Consider the following 20622-nt stretch of genomic DNA (forward strand, 5'->3'; position numbering starts at 1 on the left):
CCTGAGAAGATCCTTCCTTAGGGATGAACTGCATATGCTGGTTCTGCCCAGTTCAAGAGGGCCAGGAGACAAAGAACTTATGATATCAAAGGCCAGTCCAATCTGTTGGAGAGGACCCTCATTTTGATCCAAAAACTGACCAGATAAAACAAACCAGCAATCATGTAGCACTTCAAAGACTAACAAAATAATTTAGCTTTTGTTGGGCAGACTCACTTCCTCCACCGCTTTGCTCCCTTGCCTTGTGTCCTATGTATCTGATTTGTAAGTTTTTATTTCAAGGTTTTTGTTTCTCTGTCTTATAAAACCACCATACCATTTCCAGTACAGCATTAGCTCCAGACCTGAAGAAGTGGTCTGCCCCACCAAAGCTCATCACCCAATGAATTATTTTGTTAGTCTTTAAAGTGCTACATGATTGATTTTTTGACCTGATAATGTAACCAACAGGCACCCTGCTCAAAGGATGTGAAGGACAGGAACCTTCCTGAGTCTCCATTTGGAATTTAGTTGACATGTAGCAAGCTCAGCTTGCAGGGAGACTGTTTATGGGTTTATGACAGGTTTTCTCTGTAATGCATTAGTCTTAAAATAAATGCACAAAGCTTTGTGAAAGTTGCTTGGTCACTGGATACAAGTCACTGTCCCTTGAGAGAGTGCATATGGCAGATGCTAGATGAACATCAGAGGCACTGGAATAATCACAGTAAATGGCAGGGGAATGGTAAGCTCACATTTTTGGTCTGGAGGGATAAGGATTTGGGTCCTTGCTCACAGAAAGACAAACATTAGAGGTCAAAGATCTAAAGGGATGTCATGGAAAAGACCAGGGAGGGACATAGTTGTAGTTAAGACTTTTAACCATGCTCACAGGTACAAAAGGTCTTCGAAAACAGACGAGTCTTGAGCTAGTTGGAGAGTCTACGAGGAGAAAGCAGGAAGTCATCAGACACTGAAAATGTCTGTGGTGTCTGTTCTGGAGAAGAAACTAGCAAATTTGTATGGCATAAGCCACCACATGTGTAATTTTTGTTTTGTTTTGTTCTAATACCTGTCACTAATCTGAAATATAACCATATAGGTGCCTGAAATACTGAAGCATGCTTTACCACTTTGGCCATTTAGTACTTTTATGTTTTGATTGCCTGCCAGTCTGTTTATCACTCTTTCCATAGATAAGCAAAGCTGTCAACATGAAAGGGGTAGAATGGCTAACCAATCTAAAGAAAATACAGAGAGGTCAGAATCCAGCCAAACATCACTTTAATTGGATTATGTACCAGGAAAGGTTGAGGTGAAGTGAGGTGAGCCATGAACAGGATAGCATAAAATAGAAAGAGAAGGGGGCAGGGTGACTCCAAAAGGTGCTTGAAATCTCATCAGCCCAGTGAATGATGTGGGCAAAGTGAGAGAGGATGTGTTATTAAAAATTAAATAATACGGAGAACCAAGAAGAAAACAGACTATATAGACATTAGATAAGGCATTATAAATCACATTGACAAGGTGATCAACGGAGGAATAAAGTTAAAGCTACGCTCTTAAATTAGTTATGGAAAATCTACAATCTGCAATCTAAAATCTACAATCAGAATACAGTAAATGGGGTTGGGCATGTGTCTTGAAAATTCTACGCAATGTTGTATATTAAATTCCTCCTCTCCAGCAGCCATAAGATATTCTAGTTTTTTTAATCTTTTCTAATTAAAAAATGTTTACTAACTAAAACTTTTGAAGCAACATTTTGAAACCTGCTCTTAATTTTGACAGGCCAAAAGTTAGAAAAATTGAAAACTTGCCTATCTCAAAATAGCATGAATCAAGCACCCCAAATCCTGAGAATGGCTTATAAAAATCTGAGATTAAAAATAAAACCAAAATCATTTGATGTTCTTTTGCCTGTCTTCTGGTTTGTAAAGCCTGGATGTGCACTTTTCTCTGCAGGGCTAAAAATGTTTTTCTTTAAACGAATCACATTCACAAGACCCTAGGAGCTGCAGCTATAAGCAACACAGCAGTTGTCACGACATTCACGATAAAAATAATGAGTGTTGGCAACACTGATCAATCCAACCATAAACGACTTTGTCAAGCCTAAATCACAGCCTACTGCAACAGCAGAACCTCAGTGTGATGTTAGGTGCCATTCCTGGCTACAAATTAGCATTGCCTCAGTTATAAGCAGCACAAATCAATCTTTACTCAGACTGTGCTAGTTTACCTACAAATCACCTCTGGACATAGATTCTAAAATTTACCCCTAAGGACCAGGGTCCATAGAATTTGTGTGCCCTCAGAGACATGCCATCAGGCTAGTAGTGCAGAAAAGATAAACTACAGCTGAGAACTGTACTATCCTTGGCAGAAGTCACCTATGTTATATTTTGCATCAGGCCTGCCAACAGGGGGAAGCTCTGAAGGCTGCAGGTGTGTGTAGGGGTACAATGATCTGGGCAGCACTAAGGGTTGCCTGCCCTTGGCAATGCCCCTTATGCCCTTGACCACAGCCCTTCGGGGGGGAGGGGTGCAGAGCCACACCTGCACACCTGGTCCTGGGGCATGTACTGCTATCGGCCCAGCTGGTTTACATTATTAATTTGAACATTATGCTTCGAAAAGTTCACGTATATAGCCAAACAACAGACAGAATTCTGTGTAAAGCCACCAGTCACCTTAGTTGCTTTATCAGCCAAATACCAAACAAGATTATTTAACAGCAAAGGGCTGACCACAGTTCCTGTTATATTCAATGAGCTGTGAACATAACGGTAGTTAACTTTACATACTTAATGTGCTGTGGATAGTGTCTACATGTCCTACAGCACACATTGTCAACATCATCACTTAAGAGGTTTTATCGCTTCAGAAATTAAGGTGATACATGTTGCTGTGTGCAAAATTAACATTTTATTCAATTTCTCCATATTGTGAGATCTTGAGGTAATTTTGCCATTTTAATTTATTGCAGTTCTTCACTTTTGCAAAGTTGCCTGACCTACTTTTCTAAAATTTTATGCCTTTATTTTATTATAGGTGTCTGCATTTCATTGTTCTATTTGTGAAAATTCAATATGAAAAAATTAATTACCAGATACAAGAGATGAATGTAGTGATCATTTTAAGAGGTGGATTAATGTACTACACTACACTGACCATTCCCTAAATATAATAAAAAAGCAAATGGATAGGCAATTGTGAGTTCTCTTTCTTTCCCCTTCATTTATTTTATTTAGGAACAGTAGTATAGTACAGCTGAAGCACAGAAGTTGTGAATTATACTCTCATAAAAACAGAGAAGAGAGAAAGAACAAAACAAAGTCAGGATTCCATCATAAATATCAAAATTGGAAACCTTTAATTTAAGATCACACAAAACTATAGAGTACCAACAACATTCATTAGATGGAACTAGCACTGCGTCCTAAAACCCCAAACATACGGACAAAAAGGTACATAGCTGAAATCCTTCAAATGAAATTTAGCAAGCATTAGGGCAGGGATTGGCAACCTTTCCAAGATGGAGCACAGAAATTTGACCTTTTGACTGATATGTATGGTCTGAGCACCGGTGATAACTTTTAACATGCAACAATAGTCCTACTCACAACAGCTTCATTAACAATTTAATAAAGACGCAGAGCTATACCATTTAGGTGGTGGTTGGTAGCATTAGCTGGTCTTTTGTTAATCCACAGTTGGCATGGCTTTGAGCAAGCTCCCAGCTGCATGGCTGAGGAGGGGTGGAGCTGAGCTCCTGCCTCATGTGCCAATGAAAATCAGCTCACTTGCCAGTCTTGGCACTCCAGCCAGGGGTTGCTGACCTCCACTTTCGGGCAAACTCCCAACACATATTGAAATCCTAATTTACTAATGTGTTAAATGTAACTCCTAAAGTGGAGTGAGTGTCTTCTGCTGGAGATCAGCTTCATAGTTCTCCTAATACACTCTTTAAAAATGTGTGTGCACACTCATATACACACTTTGCTTCTGGCTAGAAGTAAAGACCATCACCATAAAACCCCTTATATCAACCAAAAGAATTAGTTAACAGTTTTGCACTCTTCATAGAACTGTAGTGCTGGTTTTCTTGCATCACTGCATTCTTAGCATGTGATAGTACAGCAGTGCATAAATATACAAATAGCAGCACAGACAGTTCCCTTTCACACTGTGGTGTCTTTTTGTTCCTACAAAAACTTTGCTATAAAACACTGTTCTAAAGTAAGAGTGGGTACTCTCTAAAGTAAGGAAAGGGTAAGGGAAGATTGCTGCATGCAGTGTGTAAAAGGGTTCTCCTTTCTCATCTTTACCTTTGAACATAACATACAATTCAATAAAGAGATTTTTAAGGCAAGCAACTCGTATTCGTTAAATTAAGTGTAGTGTAGGTGTGTACCTCCCTCACCTGCCAACCCCTTATCCCCACTGCTCTCTGGGTTCAGTCCTACCAAGACGTAGTCTGGAAAACAAGAAGTGATTCATATGAGACAAAAAGAATGAAGGTTTTCAGGTCTGAGAATTTTATTTTTATACATATGCACCTGCTTGCTTGCAAAACAAAGCTGCGTCTACACGTGCACGCTACTTCGAAGTAGCGGCAGTAACTTCGAAATAGCGCCCGTCACGTCTACACGTGTTGGGCGCTATTTCGAAGTTGAAATCGACGTTAGGCGGCGAGACGTCGAAGTCGCTAACCCCATGAGGGGATGGGAATAGCGCCCTACTTCGACGTTCAACATCGAAGTAGGGACGTGTAGACGATCCGTGTCCCGCAACATCGAAATAGCGGGGTCCTCCATGGCGGCCATCAGCTGGGGGGTTGAGAGATACTCTCTCTCCAGCCCTTGCGGGGCTCTGTGGTCACCGTGGGCAGCAGCCCTTAGCCCAGGGCTTCTGGCTGCTGCTGCTGCAGCTGGGGGTCCGTGCTGCATATACAGGGTCTGCAACTAGTTGTTGGCTCTGTGTATCTTGCACTGTTTAATGAAAGTGTGTCTGGGAGGGGCCCTTTAAGGGAGCGACTTGCTGTTGAGTCCGCCCCGTGACCCTGTCTGCAGCTGTGCCTGGCTCCCTTATTTCGATGTGTGCTACTTTGGCGTGTAGACGTTCCCTCGCTGTGCCTATTTCGATGTTGGGCTGAGCAACGTCGAAGTTGAACATCGACGTTGCCAGCCCTGGAGGACGTGTAGACGTTATTCATCGAAATAGCCTATTTCGATGTCGCAACATCGAAATAAGCTATTTCGAAGTTGGGTGCACGTGTAGACGTAGCCCAAGACTGAAGGATAGTTTAACCCCAATGACATGGAACGCTGACAGAGGAGTTGCTTATTAAGCACTTGTATACTCAGAAATTTCCAGAAAAAACACCAAAAAGAAGGTAGATTCATGGAGATTTTGAACATAGTACTAAGTGTGTGAAACAGCATTTTGGAGTAAACTCTGAGTTCAAAACTAGAGTACTCTAACTAAATGTTCACCAAAGCAATGGAAGGGTGGAATTGGTTTTTAGGAAGACAGACAGTACACATGTGATACTTTGTTACAGCATGCTGTTGGCTGTTCCATAGCACAAGTGAAGCCAGTATCCCTTAATAAATCCAGTTTATTTTATCCCAGCTTCCTCAAGGAGAGACCACACCTATTGTAATCTGTATGCTACATTTCATCCCAAGGTAGAGCTTGTTTGAAAGTTTGACAAAAATTATAAACAGAATCCTAATGTTATGATGCAAATATTTTGCTGTCTACTTTTTTAACATGTTGCTAACTGTTTTTGGCTTATCATCTATTCAACTCTTTCAGCAGCACACCTGAGACAAAACACACGTAATACTGTGCTTTGTATACACAGTACGTTTAGGTAAAGATGGAAACTAGGTCACTGACTGATAAAGTTTTCAAAGTGCAAATGCAGAATTCTAGAAGGAAAATAACAAAAAATAGCTAGATCAAGTAGCTTTTAAAAATGTTCTAAGCCACACAGTCAACCATTCTCTAAGTTGCTGTGACAAATGAATGGGAAGTGTTCTCATATTAGCCTACTGTCAATGTCAATGCATGTGATTATAAAAATGTGGTGCATATAAACTGATGCATTCCAATATGGCATGGCCTAGCAAGTTTTCAGTTTCTTTATTTCAACCTGAATCAGGAGACATTTTAGATTTAGGGAAGCCATTTAAAGCTAAAACTAAACTTTAAATAAAACAATGAAGATTCAATCTTCAGGGGGAGGAATCCAAAATGGAAGTTGTGATATAGAATTATAGTTCAACTAACAAAAACAACAGTTTTAATGCGAGCGCACAATGCCACATATACCATTAATATTCAAATGGGCATCAATGCAAACAAATTACAAAATATTACAAAAGTAAATAAGTTGAATGAAACTCAGGATGTTCTATGGTGCCTAAGACAAGTGCAATTTGGTTCATTTATGCATCTGTAGATGCTCATCTGATTTCTTAATCCCCAAAATGGTCAGGGTGGTTGGATTTTGGATTTTGAGCCCACCTCTGTTACTGTACCTGTTTGCGGGATCCTGTTCCTCTGCAACTGAGATGAAGAACTTTAGCTGATCTACACAGTTGTACTAATGTACTTTGTACATTTCTAGGCCTGCCTTTTTGAAAAATGTTACACTACCTCACAGACCTTATATGATATAGACCCCATTTAATTCTCTTTTCTTACAGACTTTCAAAGTGGGAGGACGTGAGCATGACTGTGCTGCTTTTGAGATCATTGGACATCTAGCTTGAAATGTCCCCACCAATGTAACCCTTTACTTTCTCAGAACCCACAGATTTATAAATGCTTTCTTGTTTTCCTTAGCCAGAGAGACTATTGCATTTACAGATAGGAAGAAGCTCCCTAATGCTACATTCTTATCCAGTAGCAACAGATAATTAAGGCTAAATTTCTTATGGTTCCTAAACACACAGGAGAAGTCTCTGAATTTATCTGAGCATACCCAATTAACTCTAAATGTTTCTGTTAAATTGGCTACTTAAACAGCCAAGACCAAGTATTTTTATTGTATCAGAGGCCTGATTCTTCTGAGTTATGCTAATATAATTTGGAATAACTCCACTGATGAATACAGAATGATTTCAGATTTACAGAGAAAAATCTGCCCCATAGTTTTCTATATAAACATTTCAGTTTTAATATTGCTTTTTGAAGTGTGAAATAATTTAAATATCTCCCTTTCCATAGAAAAATAGTAACTGTTAGTCTACAACCATGTTGAAAAATATTTAATGTATCAGTAGCGGTATAACATTATATAATTGTGAGTCACTATCTCTGAAATACAAAGCAAAAACTTTATCTATGAGGTTAAATAGATTTTGCTAATCACTAATATAAACTGTGGTCAAAATTGTATTATCTTCTGTCATGCTAAGAATGGAGAAAATAACAGGGAGCGGAATTATGTAGGGCAGTGAAAAATAATGAGAGGGTCAATTTAAGCTGAGTATCAGCAAAAACTTCCTGTTCAGTTATTGAATAGAGTCCAAAAAGAATAGATGTAAGCCCAGTCTTTTGTGACATCCGAAACTAGACTGGACAGAGCAGCAATAAAAATACATGACAGATGTGCCTACACTACAAAAGAATTTTGAAGTTGCTTGACAGTCTACACACCCTACTTCGAAGTTAAACTTCGAGTAGGGCACTATGCCATTCCCGGGAATGGAGTAAGGACTTCAAAGTAAGGGAAAATGTGTGTAGACCCTCTGGTGGCTACTTCAAAGTAGTGCCTAACTTTGAAGTTAGTCCCTAATGTAGACACACCCTTTGAGTAATAAGCGGTCATGTGGCACTTTACAAACTGACAAATTTATTAGATCAAAGGCTTTTGTGGATAAAACCCATTTCCTCAGATGAATGGAATGGAAAAACTGAATCCAGGGTTTATATAGTGGTATAGAGGGAGGGGATAGAAGGAAAAAAAGAAAGGGAAAAAGGGGTTATCTGTCAATAGTAATATCAGTTAATGAAGCACATTAAGTAGGATGTGTCCCATTCCTGTGAATATCAAATCACAGGAATGAAATTGCTCTTGTAATGTATAGGGTAGTTAAGATCCCTCTAGGTTAAACATGTTAAATTTGTAAATGAATTCCTACTCAGATGTCTCTATGATCTTGTAGTAAATTTCTTTTGTAGAAGAATAACTACTTTTAAATCCATTATTGAATGTCCATGGAGGTTAAAGTTTCCCCCGTAAGTGTATTGTGATGGTGGATTTATGTCCACTCATCCTTTGGGGCAGAGACATTTTGTCCAATGTGCATGGCAGAGGGGCACTGCTGGCATATGATGGCATTTATTACATTAGTGGATATGCAGATAGATGAGCCCCTGAAGGTGTGGGTGATGCAGTTGGATCCAAAGACCGACAAGAGCTTTATCAAGCATACTTAAAACTTAATTACCCACCTGAAAATGTAAAGAAACAGATTGTCAGAGCCAGATGAGTAAGGGAAGTAGATGGGAGAGCTTCTCCCATCAGCCTCCTGGTGTGGGGCTAGTGGCAAAAATCAATTTAAAGTATGTTGACTCCAGCTATGCAATTCACCTAGCTGGAGCTGCATATCTTACATCATAGAATCACAGAATCATAGGTCTGGAAGGGACCACAGAAGGTCATCTGGTCCAGACCCCGACTTCAAGCTGTATCAACCCCCACTAAGTTACCCCAGCCAGGACCTTGTCAAGCTGGGTCTTAAAAATCTCGAGGGATGGAGAATCCACCACCTCTCTAGGCAACACACTCCAATGCTTCACCACCCTCCTGGTGAAGTAGTTTTTCCTAATATCCAGCCTACACCTCTTCTTCTTTAACTTCAGATCATTACTCCTTGTTCTGCCATCTGACACCACTGAGAACAGTTTCTCGCCCTCCTCTTTAGAGCTCCCCTTCAGGAAGTTGAAGGCTGCTATTAAATCATTCCTAAGTCTTCTCTTCTGTAAACTGAACAAACCCAAATCCTATCCTCATAGGCCTTGTGCTCCAGCCCCTTAATCATTTTTGTTGCCCTCTGCTGAACCTGCTCCAGCACATCCACATCCTTTAGGTACTGGGGGGCCCAACACTGGACACAATATTCCAAATGTGGCCTCACCAGTGCAGAATAGAGGGGAACAGCTACTTCTCTAGATCTGTTCGAAATACTCCTCCTTATGCACTCTAGTATGCCGTTAGCCCTCTTGGCTACAAGGGCACACTGTTTACTCATACCCAACCTTTCATCCACCATAACCCCAGGTCCCTTTCCGTAGTACTGCTGCTGAGCCAGTTGGTCCTCAGTCTATAAGAGTGCTTGGGATTCTTCCATCCCAGGTGCAGGACTCTACACTTCTCCTTGTTGAACTGCATCAGATTTCTTTTGGCCCAGTCCTCCAATTTATCCAGGTCACTCTGGATTTTCATATCATTTACCCCCCCAGTACAGACCTGGCCTATGGTTCCATATGTTTATAAAACTAATTACCCCATCTGAATCTTACAAAACTTGGAGAGAAAACAATGTTGAACTGAGAACAAGTTTGGAAAATGCTTGTTTTTAGGAAAAAATATACATACTTAAATCAGATTTTTAAAATGGAAATGCCTCCTTAACAACTGGTACAGTGTGACAACTAAAATAACATAATCTCCTAATATCTGTGGCAGTGGGTAAAGGGAGACACAATAATTTTATTTAGAAGTCCTTTTCTGTGAAGGTTTAAAATCAATATATTTTAGCACAAGATCTCTGCAAATACAAGAGGCATCATTTTCTGGAGCAACATAAATGTTTTTATGAGAAGCAGGGGTATTCATGCAAAAGACCATAAAACTAGTAACTCAGGGAGGAGTATGTAATAATAGGTTGTTAACTGAGCTTCCCTGACAAGAGTACTGAGAAAGGGCTCTTTGAAATTATTACTATGATACCAATAAAAAATAAAATGAAAGCTTTGAAAGATGGGGTTTTCTATACACAATTTCTTTGAATCAATAGCATTAGCTTTCTTGGTTTAAATAAGACAATCATAATAGAACTACCAGTGAGGTAGCTGTGTTAGTCTGTATCTTCGAGAACAACAAGAAGTCCTGTGGCACCTTATAGACTAACAGATATTTTGGAGCTTAAGCTTTCGCGGGAAAAGTACCACTTCATCAAATGCAAGAGTGGGGGGGTGCTTCAGAGGGGTATTTAAAGAGTGGGGTCCCAGTAAAAGGGAGGGCCAGAGCTGACAAGGTCTATTCAGTCAGGGTGGAAAAGGCCCTTTATCAGTAATATGTATGAAGAGAGGAAAAACACAGGTCAGATAAGATGGGGGGGATATGGCCCATTCTCAGTCTAATGTGGAGATGTTAACACCTAGGGCAGAGCAGCTCCTTTTGTAAGGTGCAAGCCACTCCCAGTCTCTGTTTAATCTTTGGTTAATGGAGTCAAATTTGCAAATAAATTTCAGCTCAGAGATTTCTCTCTCCATTTGATTTTTGAAATTTCTTTGTGTCAGGACTGCTACCTTTAAATCTGCCACTGTGTGTCCAGGGAGACTGAAGTGTTCTCCCACAGGATTCTGTACATTACCATTCCCGATGTCTGATTTATGTCCATTTATTCTTTTACGTAGAGACTGTCCAGTTTGGCCAATGTAAATTGCAGTGCGGCATTGCTGGCACATGATGGCATATATTGTATTAGTAGATGTGCAGGTAAAGGAGCCCCTGATGGTATGGTTGGTGTTAGGTCCTGTGATGATATCACTGGTGTAGATATGTGAGCAGAGTTGGCAGCAGGGTTTGTTGCAGGGATTGGTTCCAGGCTTAGAGTTACTGTTTGGTGACCTATAGTGGCTGGTGAGGATTTGTTTAAGGTTGGCAGGCTGTCTCTCTCCATCCTCTTTAGAGCCCCCTTTCAGGAAGTTGAAAGCTCCTATCAAATCACCCCTCACTCTTCTCTTCTGCAAATGAAATAAGCCCGGATCGCTCAGCCTCTCCTCATAGGTCATGTGCTCCAGCCCCTTAATCATTTTCGTTGCCCTCTGCTGAACTCGCTTCAGTGTTTCCACATCCTTTCTATACTGTAGGGTCCAGAACTGGACACAATATGCCAGATGTGGCCTCACCAGTGCTGAGTAGAGGGAATAACAACTTCTGTAGATCTGCTGGAGATGCTTCTCATAGTGCATTCCACTATGCCGTTAGCCTTCTTGGCTACAAGGGCACACTGTTGACTCATATCCAGCACCTCATCCACTGTAATCCCCAGGTCCTTTTCTGATGCATTGCTACGTAGGCAGTCAGCCCCCAGTGTAACAGTGCTTGGGATTCTTCTGTCACAAGTGCAGGACTCTGCACTTGTCCATGTTGAACCTCATCAAATTTCTTTTGGTCCAATCTTCCAATTTATCTGGGTCACTCCAGACTCTATCCCAACCCTCCAATGTATATACTTGTCCCCCTACCTTAGTGTCATCTGCAAATTTGCCAAGGGTGCAATCCACCCCCTCATCCAGTTCATTAATAAAGATGTTGAACAATACTGGCAGTAAAACTGATCTTTGGAGCACTCCACTTAAAACTGACTGCCAACCAGACACTGAGCTTTTGACCACCGCTCGATGGGTCCGTCTGTCAGTCAAGCAAGCTTTCTGTCCATCTTACTGTCTATACATCCAATCCATACTTCCTTAACTTATGGACAAGCATGTTGTGGGACACTGTATCAAAAGTTTTGCTAAAGTCAAGGTATCCATTGACTTCTCCATGTCCACAGAGCTAGTTACCTTATCATAGAAGGTAGTCAGATTGGTCAGGTATGACCTGCCCCTGGTGAATCCAGGTTGACTACTCTTGATCACTTTCCCCTCTTCCAAGAGCTCCAAAATTGATTCCTTGAAGATCCTCTCCATCATTTTTCCAGGGACTTAGTAGACTTCAAAGTACAGGGTATTTCCAAACACTGTATTTAATTTTAACAGAGAGGAAGCCGTGCTAGTCTATACACTATCCAAACAAAAAGCAGTCAAGTAGCACTTTAAAGACTAGCAAAATAGTTTATTAGGTGAGCTTTCCTGGGACAGACCCACTTCTTCAGACCATAGCCAGACCAGAACAGACTAGTCTGGTCTAGAATATAATTAATTGTATAATTTCTGGAACTGACATACTACAGGTTGTATCTGACTCTGATGGCTGTACTGGCAAAGGCAAATGTCCAGATTTGAAGAAGTGGGTCTGCCCCACGAACACTCATCCCCTATTAAATTATTTTGTTAGTCTTTAAAGTGCTACATGACTGCTTTTTTGTTTTGATTTTTTGAGATGGTGAGCTCCTGGCACTGCTAGCCAAGGCACCTATATGTATCCAAAGGAAAACAAATAGACACGCGGTGTCCAATATGTTATCCAGTTTGCTACATGTGGTGAATGTGGCTCATTACAGCCACACACATGGAGCCCCCTTCGCCCCTCCACACCTGCGCCCCACCACTTGGTGGGACAAGCGTAGTGGCAGCAGCAGAGCTGGCTCCTCCTGCAGCTCACTTGCGCCGTGGGATGGCTCAGGGTTGGGCCGCAGGATGCAGCTCTCTGGGCTGGGCTGGGCAGCTCGGGCATTGCGGCACAGTGCGGTGAGGCGTGGCTCTGCTTTCTGGGCTGGGTGGCAGAGCTCTCTGTGCTGGGCTCAGTGGCTCAGGCAGCATAGCTCAAGGCTGGGCTGGGAAGGTCAGGTGATGTGGCTCTTGGTGCTCCACATGGCTTGGGGCTGGGCTGGGCTGGGCTGGGCTGGGCTGGGCTGGGCAGCGTGGTTCCAGTGGTGGCTCTGGGGAGTGAGCAGGGGTGGGGTAGGGCACCTGGCTGCTGGGGTGGGGCACCAAGGAGCACGTGGCGATTGGTTCAATTGGTTTAGAACATCACTGAAATAGAAAACAGTTCACTCCAGAACAGCATCTACATTGATATGCTCAATATGTCTCTTGCTTAAAAGATTATGTTAGTCTCTTTTGTGCATTTGGCATGTTTAAATTTTGAGATCCATAACATCCTTTTCATGCTACGTTCATCTATGTTTTTTCTCAGTGTGATCTCAATGACGGCAGGCTGCTGTTTATTTTAATTTTTAGCTTATTGATCTGAACGCTTCACACTAACAGCTTGTGTGTACAGATTCCTATATTCGTCTTGTTTTAACTACATCATTTGAATACTATTTTTTTGTAAGTGTGGGCTTCTAATGCTGGTTGGATAAAATGAAAGCTGAACACAACTCTTCTTAGAAATCCATGTCTGTCATCTGCTTACAGTCCAGCTGTTTTTGAGGTAATGAACTAGTTGTGTGATGCTTTATGTGTATGGATTTGTAAACAGACTTTGCTCAGATTTTTCAGGTCCAGATCTTTGGAGTAGTTTTTTTAAAGTGCATCATTTGAATATCTAGTCTATTGGGTTTATGGGTTTAATAAAAAGTTACAGAAATTAAATGTAAATCAGCTCATTACATTTAGTCCCTTACAAAAAAATTATGATCAGCTTTTAAAAACTTGAAAATGGAAGGCAACCACATTGGAATAACAATCAAATATAAATATCTGCTCACTACTCATTGTTTTTGTACTACCCACTCAAATATATTCAATGCACTTCTTTTACATTCATGTATCTTACTGTATTGCAATGCTTACTTCATATTAAAAAAGAGAAACTATAATGACTACAGAAGGGAACGCTAGAAAAGCTAGGACTGAGGGATGTTTTCTTTAAATCAAATCCACTAGGATTGCTTAAACAGCATTATGTTTCTTAGTGAGAACCTTGGTTCAGCAGGAATGATAATAGTAATAGCTCTCTGGACCACTTTATTTTTAAATACAAAGTTTCAGAAGCTAGCTCTAAATAATTGAAGACACCCATTAGGAGACAAACAAACCAGGCACCTAATGCAGAAGGCCTAGCTCAGAATCTCTCTAATAGAACCCTGGGCTATATGTAATTGATATTTAGAGGCTACATTTCCTTTTCTCCTAATAGTAATTATATCCATGTCATTAATAATGGCTGCTGTAAGGTCTTTGGGTTTTTCCCAAAGGTAAAAATGATATCTGGTCAGAGAGCCCTCATAATTATTCACTCATTTTCAACAGTGCTGAGATCTAAATTTTTCTCATTTGAGAATGTAAGCTTTTATGGTTTTTCCCTTGGGGATCTGCATTAATAATACCAGAATAGGGAAATTGAAAAGCCTGCTAAACACCACTCACCATACTAGAATCGGCTAGGCAATTTTGTTTTAATGGTTTATCTCCCAAAGCACATTTGCAGTAATGATTTTTTAAATCCTCCAGGTGTGGTTTATTTGCAGGTGGTTTTGAAGTGCTTCCTTATACTGGAAAAGCAAGGAGGATTCATGAAGCTTGTGGTCAGACTGATGATCAGTTCCTTGAAATATCGTCACAGCAAAATCCAAGGTTAGCTTTACCTCAGTTTTCAAAAGTGCATGTTCTTATCCAAATTATTCAGGATTCTTGAGTCTTCAAACGTACATTTGAACTCTTGTGAGAAAGTGGTTATCTCAAGAGACTTATGTTTCTTGTTTCTGGCAGCTCCAGGTAGATTATTCTTCTACAAAATGTCAGCCTAAACGTTTTGACTCAATCATATGTAACAGACTAATTGCAAAACTGTTACTGTTAAACTATTCACTATTATCAAAACAAATAGCAGACAAGTAGCACTTTAAAGACTAGCAAAATAATTTATTAGGTGAGCTTTCGTGGGACAGACCCACTTCTTCAGACCATTCACAACTATGAAAGACTTGAAAGGAATTAAGTGAACTATATAAGGTGATGTAAATATCTAAGAAGGGCAGAGACTGTGGGACAAACCTCCTTAACATTAACCTCCTTATACCACAGATTTACACTACCTCTACTCTATGAGAAATATTTGAATTTATTAATATAGATTTTGCAATGCTGGACTTTATAAATTCCAATTTGACTATCCTCATCTCCCCATGTACTCCTCACAAAGTCGACTTATTGGTGCCACACTGAATTGGCAAACATCGATTGTTGCAGCAGTGCATTGTAGGAAACTATCCCACAGCTCCCTCATCCTTGTAGCATTCTGGGTATTTTTACTGGTATTTGATATCATCTTCCCACATTGAATTGCCCTCATTCCCCTCCCATGGTAAGCAAACATCCATTTTTCCATGTGGAAGAAAGGAAAACAAGAGCATCAAAAAAGATCACCAAATGAACAGAAATCTCTTTCTTTTATAAGTGAATTGCCTTCTAAAACTGTAGCTGTAACTGAATTATGAAAAATTTTATAAAAATCAGCAGGTGTGTGTCTTCTCAACTGGCTCTTCACCAATTGTCCCCCCTGCTCAATTACATCTGACTCCTGAAAATAGCACAGGGACAATGAAAAGCACAAAGGCTGCAGCCACACTAGCCCCCTCCTTTCGGAAGGGGCATGCTAATGAGGGATTTTGGAAGATGCTAATGAGGCGCTAACTTGAAGATCTGGTTTTAGGAAGAAGGGGCTTTCGAAGTCAGGGACGCCCTTTTGAAAGGCCCCCCTCTACCTGGGTGGCAGTGTTCCAAAAGCAGCACTTTCGAATCACGTGCAGCTGCCATTATGCTAATGAGGTGCTGCATATTCATGTCAGTGCCTCACTAGTGTCCTCCGAAATCCCTCATTAACATGTTCCTTCTGAACAAGGAGTAAAAGTCTGAAGTTGAAGAGGGAGAGGTGTAGGTTAGATATTAGGAAAAACTTCTTCACCAGGCGGGTAGTGAAGCACTGGAATGCGTTGCCTAGAGAGGTGGTGGATTCTCCATCCCTTGAGGTTTTTAAGATCCGACTGGACAAGGTCCTGGCTGGGATGACTTAGTGGGAGTTGATCCTGCTTGAAGCAGGGGGCTGGACTAGATGACCTCCTGAGGTCCCTTCCAGCCCTGTGATTCTGTGGGCTTGTGTGGCTACACCCCATGAGTAGATAGTAAAGGTTTTAAAGAAAGAGATTTGGTGGGGGAGGGTATATGGCTTCCCAGTCCATTAGGCAGCTTCTGTGCACAATCTGTATTCTCAATGGGCCCTTCCCCCTTTCTCAGGGGAGGGATAGCGCAGTGGCCTGCACATTACCATGCTAAATCCAAGGTTGTGAATTCAAATAGGTTAAAGAAAAATCTATGAGAGAAGGTGATAGGTCCTCCTGTGAGTGCAGGGCATTGGATTCAATGACCTCTGAATGTCCCTTCCAGTTCTATGAGATAGGCATGTCTCCACATTTCCCTTTGTGAACGGGTCCCAAGTTAGAAGAAAGAGGATAGAAAAGGCTAGGATAAAATATTTTTGGGTTCCCTCTTCACTACACAGACATTGCCAACGCAGAGGATGGGGATGGGGCTCACCACATTTCATTGCCATTGGAGGGCGGTTTGGTGCTTGGAAAGTTGAACGGCCAGTTGACATGGTCCCCGAAAATCTTTTCTGGCTGTGAGGTGCAAGGTCCATGGCTCAAGGGCCACTTGAACCGTTCCCCCCAGGTGGCAGATAGGCCCCACAATTCGTAGCCCCCGGGGTAGACTTCCCCCAGGTGACAGCTAGCCCCCTGGGTCCTTGTTGGGGTAGGGGGTATGGGGGGTTTCAGTGGAGGGCCAGTTGAGGTAGTCCCCCTGGGCAGCTGCAAGCCCCTGAAAATCTTAGCCACCAGAAAAGACTTCACCCCTGGCTTCAGCAACACCCCAAAATATTTTTGTTGGGAGGCCAGTTGAAGCATTCCCCTCCCAGACAGCTGCAAGCCCACAAAAATCTTAGCTGCCAGGGGAGACTTACCCCTGGTAGCAACAATGTCCAAAATATCTCAGCTGCTGGGAGAGACTTCCTGATGGTGCCAGAAGGGCCCCAAAAATATTTTTGGTGGTGGCGGGCAGTTGAAGCAGTCTCCCCCAGATGACTGCAACTCCCCCAGAATGTTAGCCGTTGGGGGGGAGAGACTTCCCCCTGGTGACAGCTAGCCTCCCAGGTGCTTTTGAGGTGGAGGGTATGGGGTGGTTTCAGTGGTGGGGGGATCAGTTGAAGTACTCTCCCCCATGGCTGCAAGCTTCCAAAATTTTTGCCACCTTTGGAGCTCTAACCGCGTACAAGCCAGGACATGGTGCTGCCTGGCCACATGGTCAACACGAAATTGCAAGCACATCCTTTTATTGGGTTGGGAGCTAGCCACATGATGTGGCTGAGCATGGGAAAGACCCTGACTGCATGGCGCCTGGGGGACGGAGGGGGGCAAGCACAAATGTAAACCACTGAGAAGAAGTTTCGCAGACTCTTACACAAGCCTGACCCCCCACAACACCCTTGCTGCCACATGGTGCAGTGGGGCAGCAGCTGGTGCCAGGCACAGCAGAAAAAAATACCATGTACTCAGCTAGCAGTGACAGCGCCAGAACTACAGACTCTGTGCAGGGGCTATTTGCAATGGGTAGATGTGCTCACAGCGCTAATAACAAAGAAAGAAAGAGGTTTCTCAGCCTCTCATACAAACATGAGCCCACAGCTTCAGGCTTCCTGGTCCCACACTGAAATTCACAGTCTTCCTGTTTCCTAATTCCTGCTCATCTGAAGAGCACTGGCCAGAGCAGAGTACTGTGGAACACTGTGGGGTAGATATGGGCCACCTCTGGAGGCAAATAAATTTGATTTTAAGACATTTCCACACTAGCCTATATTCAAACTTTCAAATTTGAACTTGACGTTACACCCACCCGGTTCAATCGATACCAATAATAGTGCTCCCTAAATCAAGCTAATAGTATTTACAGTGAAGACAGTCTTGTTGTAATATGATTTAACTGCCTTAAGTTCAAATTTATCTCATAGTGTATGTTGCCTTAAAGAGCTCCTTTATATACACTATAATAGAAACATTTGTAAAGTGATCTGAAAAGTATTTAGGGTTAAACTCTGGGGCTACGTTGACACTACAGCAAACCTTCAAAGGAAGTTTTTCTGGAAGATCTCTTCAGAAAATAAACTTCTTTCAAAAGTGCACATCCACACAAAAAAAGCCAATTGAAAAAAAAACAGATCCGCTCTTTCAATAGAGAGTGTCCACAGAGCCCCCACTCTTTCAAAAGAACAGGCCAGGGATCAAAAAATCTGCTGCCATGAGGACTGCTCTTTTAAAAATGAAGGGCTCCTTGGGTGTCCACACACTTTTTTTTCCCAAAAGATTCTTTTGGAAAAAGGCGCTGTTCCTCCTCTGGGAAATGAAAAGGGCTGTTGCAAAAGAGACTGTGTTCTTCTAATTTAGTGTGTAGACGCTCTGTGTGATTTTTTGAAAGAGCCCCAGCATTTTTGAAAAAACTAGCTAGTGTAGATGTTGCCTGGCTGTCCCTCATGTAGCAAGAGAGAGGGAGTGTGCATGTGTGTGAATACAGGAAGGAAGTGGACCCTCACACAGACCATGGGTGGGCAGAACTGTAGTCGCAACACATAAATGAATACAGATACCTATTTCTTCTTACCTCCAGTAGTGCCCCCCAGAAAAACAGGGGAGGAGAACTGACAGACCATATGGGGGAGAGTAAGCTGTACTGCATAAAGGAATGGAGGATTTTCAAAATACTGCAGAGATCTGGCAGGTATACATGCCCTCTGAGCCAGAATGATTCCATGTTGTTCACTGGAATGGAATATAGTAGACCCCCAACTGACATGATTTTGACTTATGCATTTCCTGCAATAACGCCAATTGAACTTGTGAGTGGAGGCAACCGGGAACCAGGTGGCAGCCTGGATCTTGGCTCCCCTCCATTTGCGAGAGATGAGAAACTGACCAGCACTACTGCACTGGTCAGTTTCCCAGCTCCCAAGAGTGGCAGGGAGCTGGGAACCAGATGGCAGCTTCCCTCTGCTTGTGGAAGCCAGGAACCAGGCTGCCAGTTTCCTGGCTCCTGCAAGTGAAGGGGAGCCAAGATCCAGGCTGCCACCTGATTCCTGGCTCCCAGCCACTCACAGGAGCAGGGAGCCAGGCGCAGCCAGGACCAGGGGACGAAGGCGGCAGGGTCCTTCCCCCACCCGGTCCTGACTTTCATGACATTTTACTTACATATGGTTGCCCAGGAACGCAACCTATGCATAAGTTGGGAGTCTACCGTAGTATTTCCAGTGCAGAGCTTCACTTAAAGCTTTACAATCTATTCTTTACAATGGACTTGGAAAAGTGGCGAGTCATACACTGGCAACTTTCATGCCTGCATATATTCATAAAGTATGCAGCTTTTCTGGATTCAGTATCTAGAATAAATAATCTATTGTGCACATATACTGTGACATTTAATGACTACTGAGCACAGATTCTGAGTTTAAAATATATCAGAATTTAAAATACATTTCCTATGATAGACACATTCATAATAATATGTAAAAACACTTTCCGCAGCGGTTTGAATTCTGCAGAACACACTTGGCATGCAGGCTCTTTGGAAGAAAATTCCTGACTCATTAACAATTTTCAACCTGTTCATTTGTAGGTAATCCTGACATTTAATATGCATTGCTGAGTGATATTCTAAAAATACCCATTTTAAATTTTCATATTGCTCCTACAAAAATCATTGACTTTGAGCTGATCTTATGAATCTTACTGTCCACATTCAGGTTTATGCATTTTAAATAACACAATTAAATGAGGTGGAACAGATTGTTTTCATATTTGTTTCTGAAGGGGAGCATCAATACAGCCTGAGGCAGATGGAAAAATTAGCAGTCATATTGCTTTCAAAATTCCTTAAGCCCAATGCTACGTTGTCTGTCTTTATTCCATCACCTTAATAAAAAAAAATAAGCTCTTCATCTTTTCCCGGATTCTCACCTGAACACTAATTTCTCCCAGGCCATATTACTCAACGGCTCTCCCTCTTTTAATTGGGGTCAGCAACCCCAGGCGTGCACACCACTCTTGGCATGCAAGCAGCTTTGCAGCAGCAGCTCAGCCCTGCCCCTCCCCCGCATGCAGCATGGGAGCAGCGACTGGGATGGGCAAGTCCCACCCACGCGTCAGCTGGCAGAGGGGCATGCACCTGGGCTGTGCGCCTGCACCACCCTCCTCACTCCTGCCCTGCACCTTCCCGTCTAGCGCCTGACTGTGCCCTGCCTGGCCTGCAAAAGTGATCTGCATCCCGGTAAGTCACTGTGTGGGGGCTGGGCAGGGGCTTCATAGACTCAACCTGAGTCTGCCTTGTGGACTGTCTGTGGGGCCCCACTCCCCAGTGCTTGCTGGCTGTGACACACCCACCAGTCAGCAGGATGCTGGCCCCTCTCCCCTTTGCACCAGGGCAAACTTGGACATGAGGCGCAGGGCCCAGGAGTCTCAGGCTGATCCAGCTGCCCTGGTGTGGCGCTGCTGGCACACAGTGTTAGAGGGGCTGGAAGGTGTGGCCATGGGGCAGTTTCCCCTGGTTCTGCCGCCCTTGTGCTGTGCAGTGCATGCCAGGTGGCTTCAGCTCTCCCACTAGATTGCTGGTCTCAGCTCCACACCCTGACTATCTCCTGTCCTGCGCTAATTGCTGCTCCCTTGTGGGGGGGAGGGGGGAGGT

General features: G+C 42.6%; 1 protein-coding gene across 4 annotated transcripts in view; it reads right to left on the minus strand.

Moving 5' to 3' along the window:
• The window catches only part of EPHA6 (EPH receptor A6), a 1072121-nt gene that overhangs the window by 309203 nt on the left and 742296 nt on the right, over window positions 1-20622 (minus strand). The window lies entirely within an intron of this gene.

The sequence above is a fragment of the Carettochelys insculpta genome, chromosome 1 (genome assembly GCF_033958435.1).
Source record: "Carettochelys insculpta isolate YL-2023 chromosome 1, ASM3395843v1, whole genome shotgun sequence".
Lineage (NCBI taxonomy): Eukaryota > Metazoa > Chordata > Testudines > Carettochelyidae > Carettochelys > Carettochelys insculpta.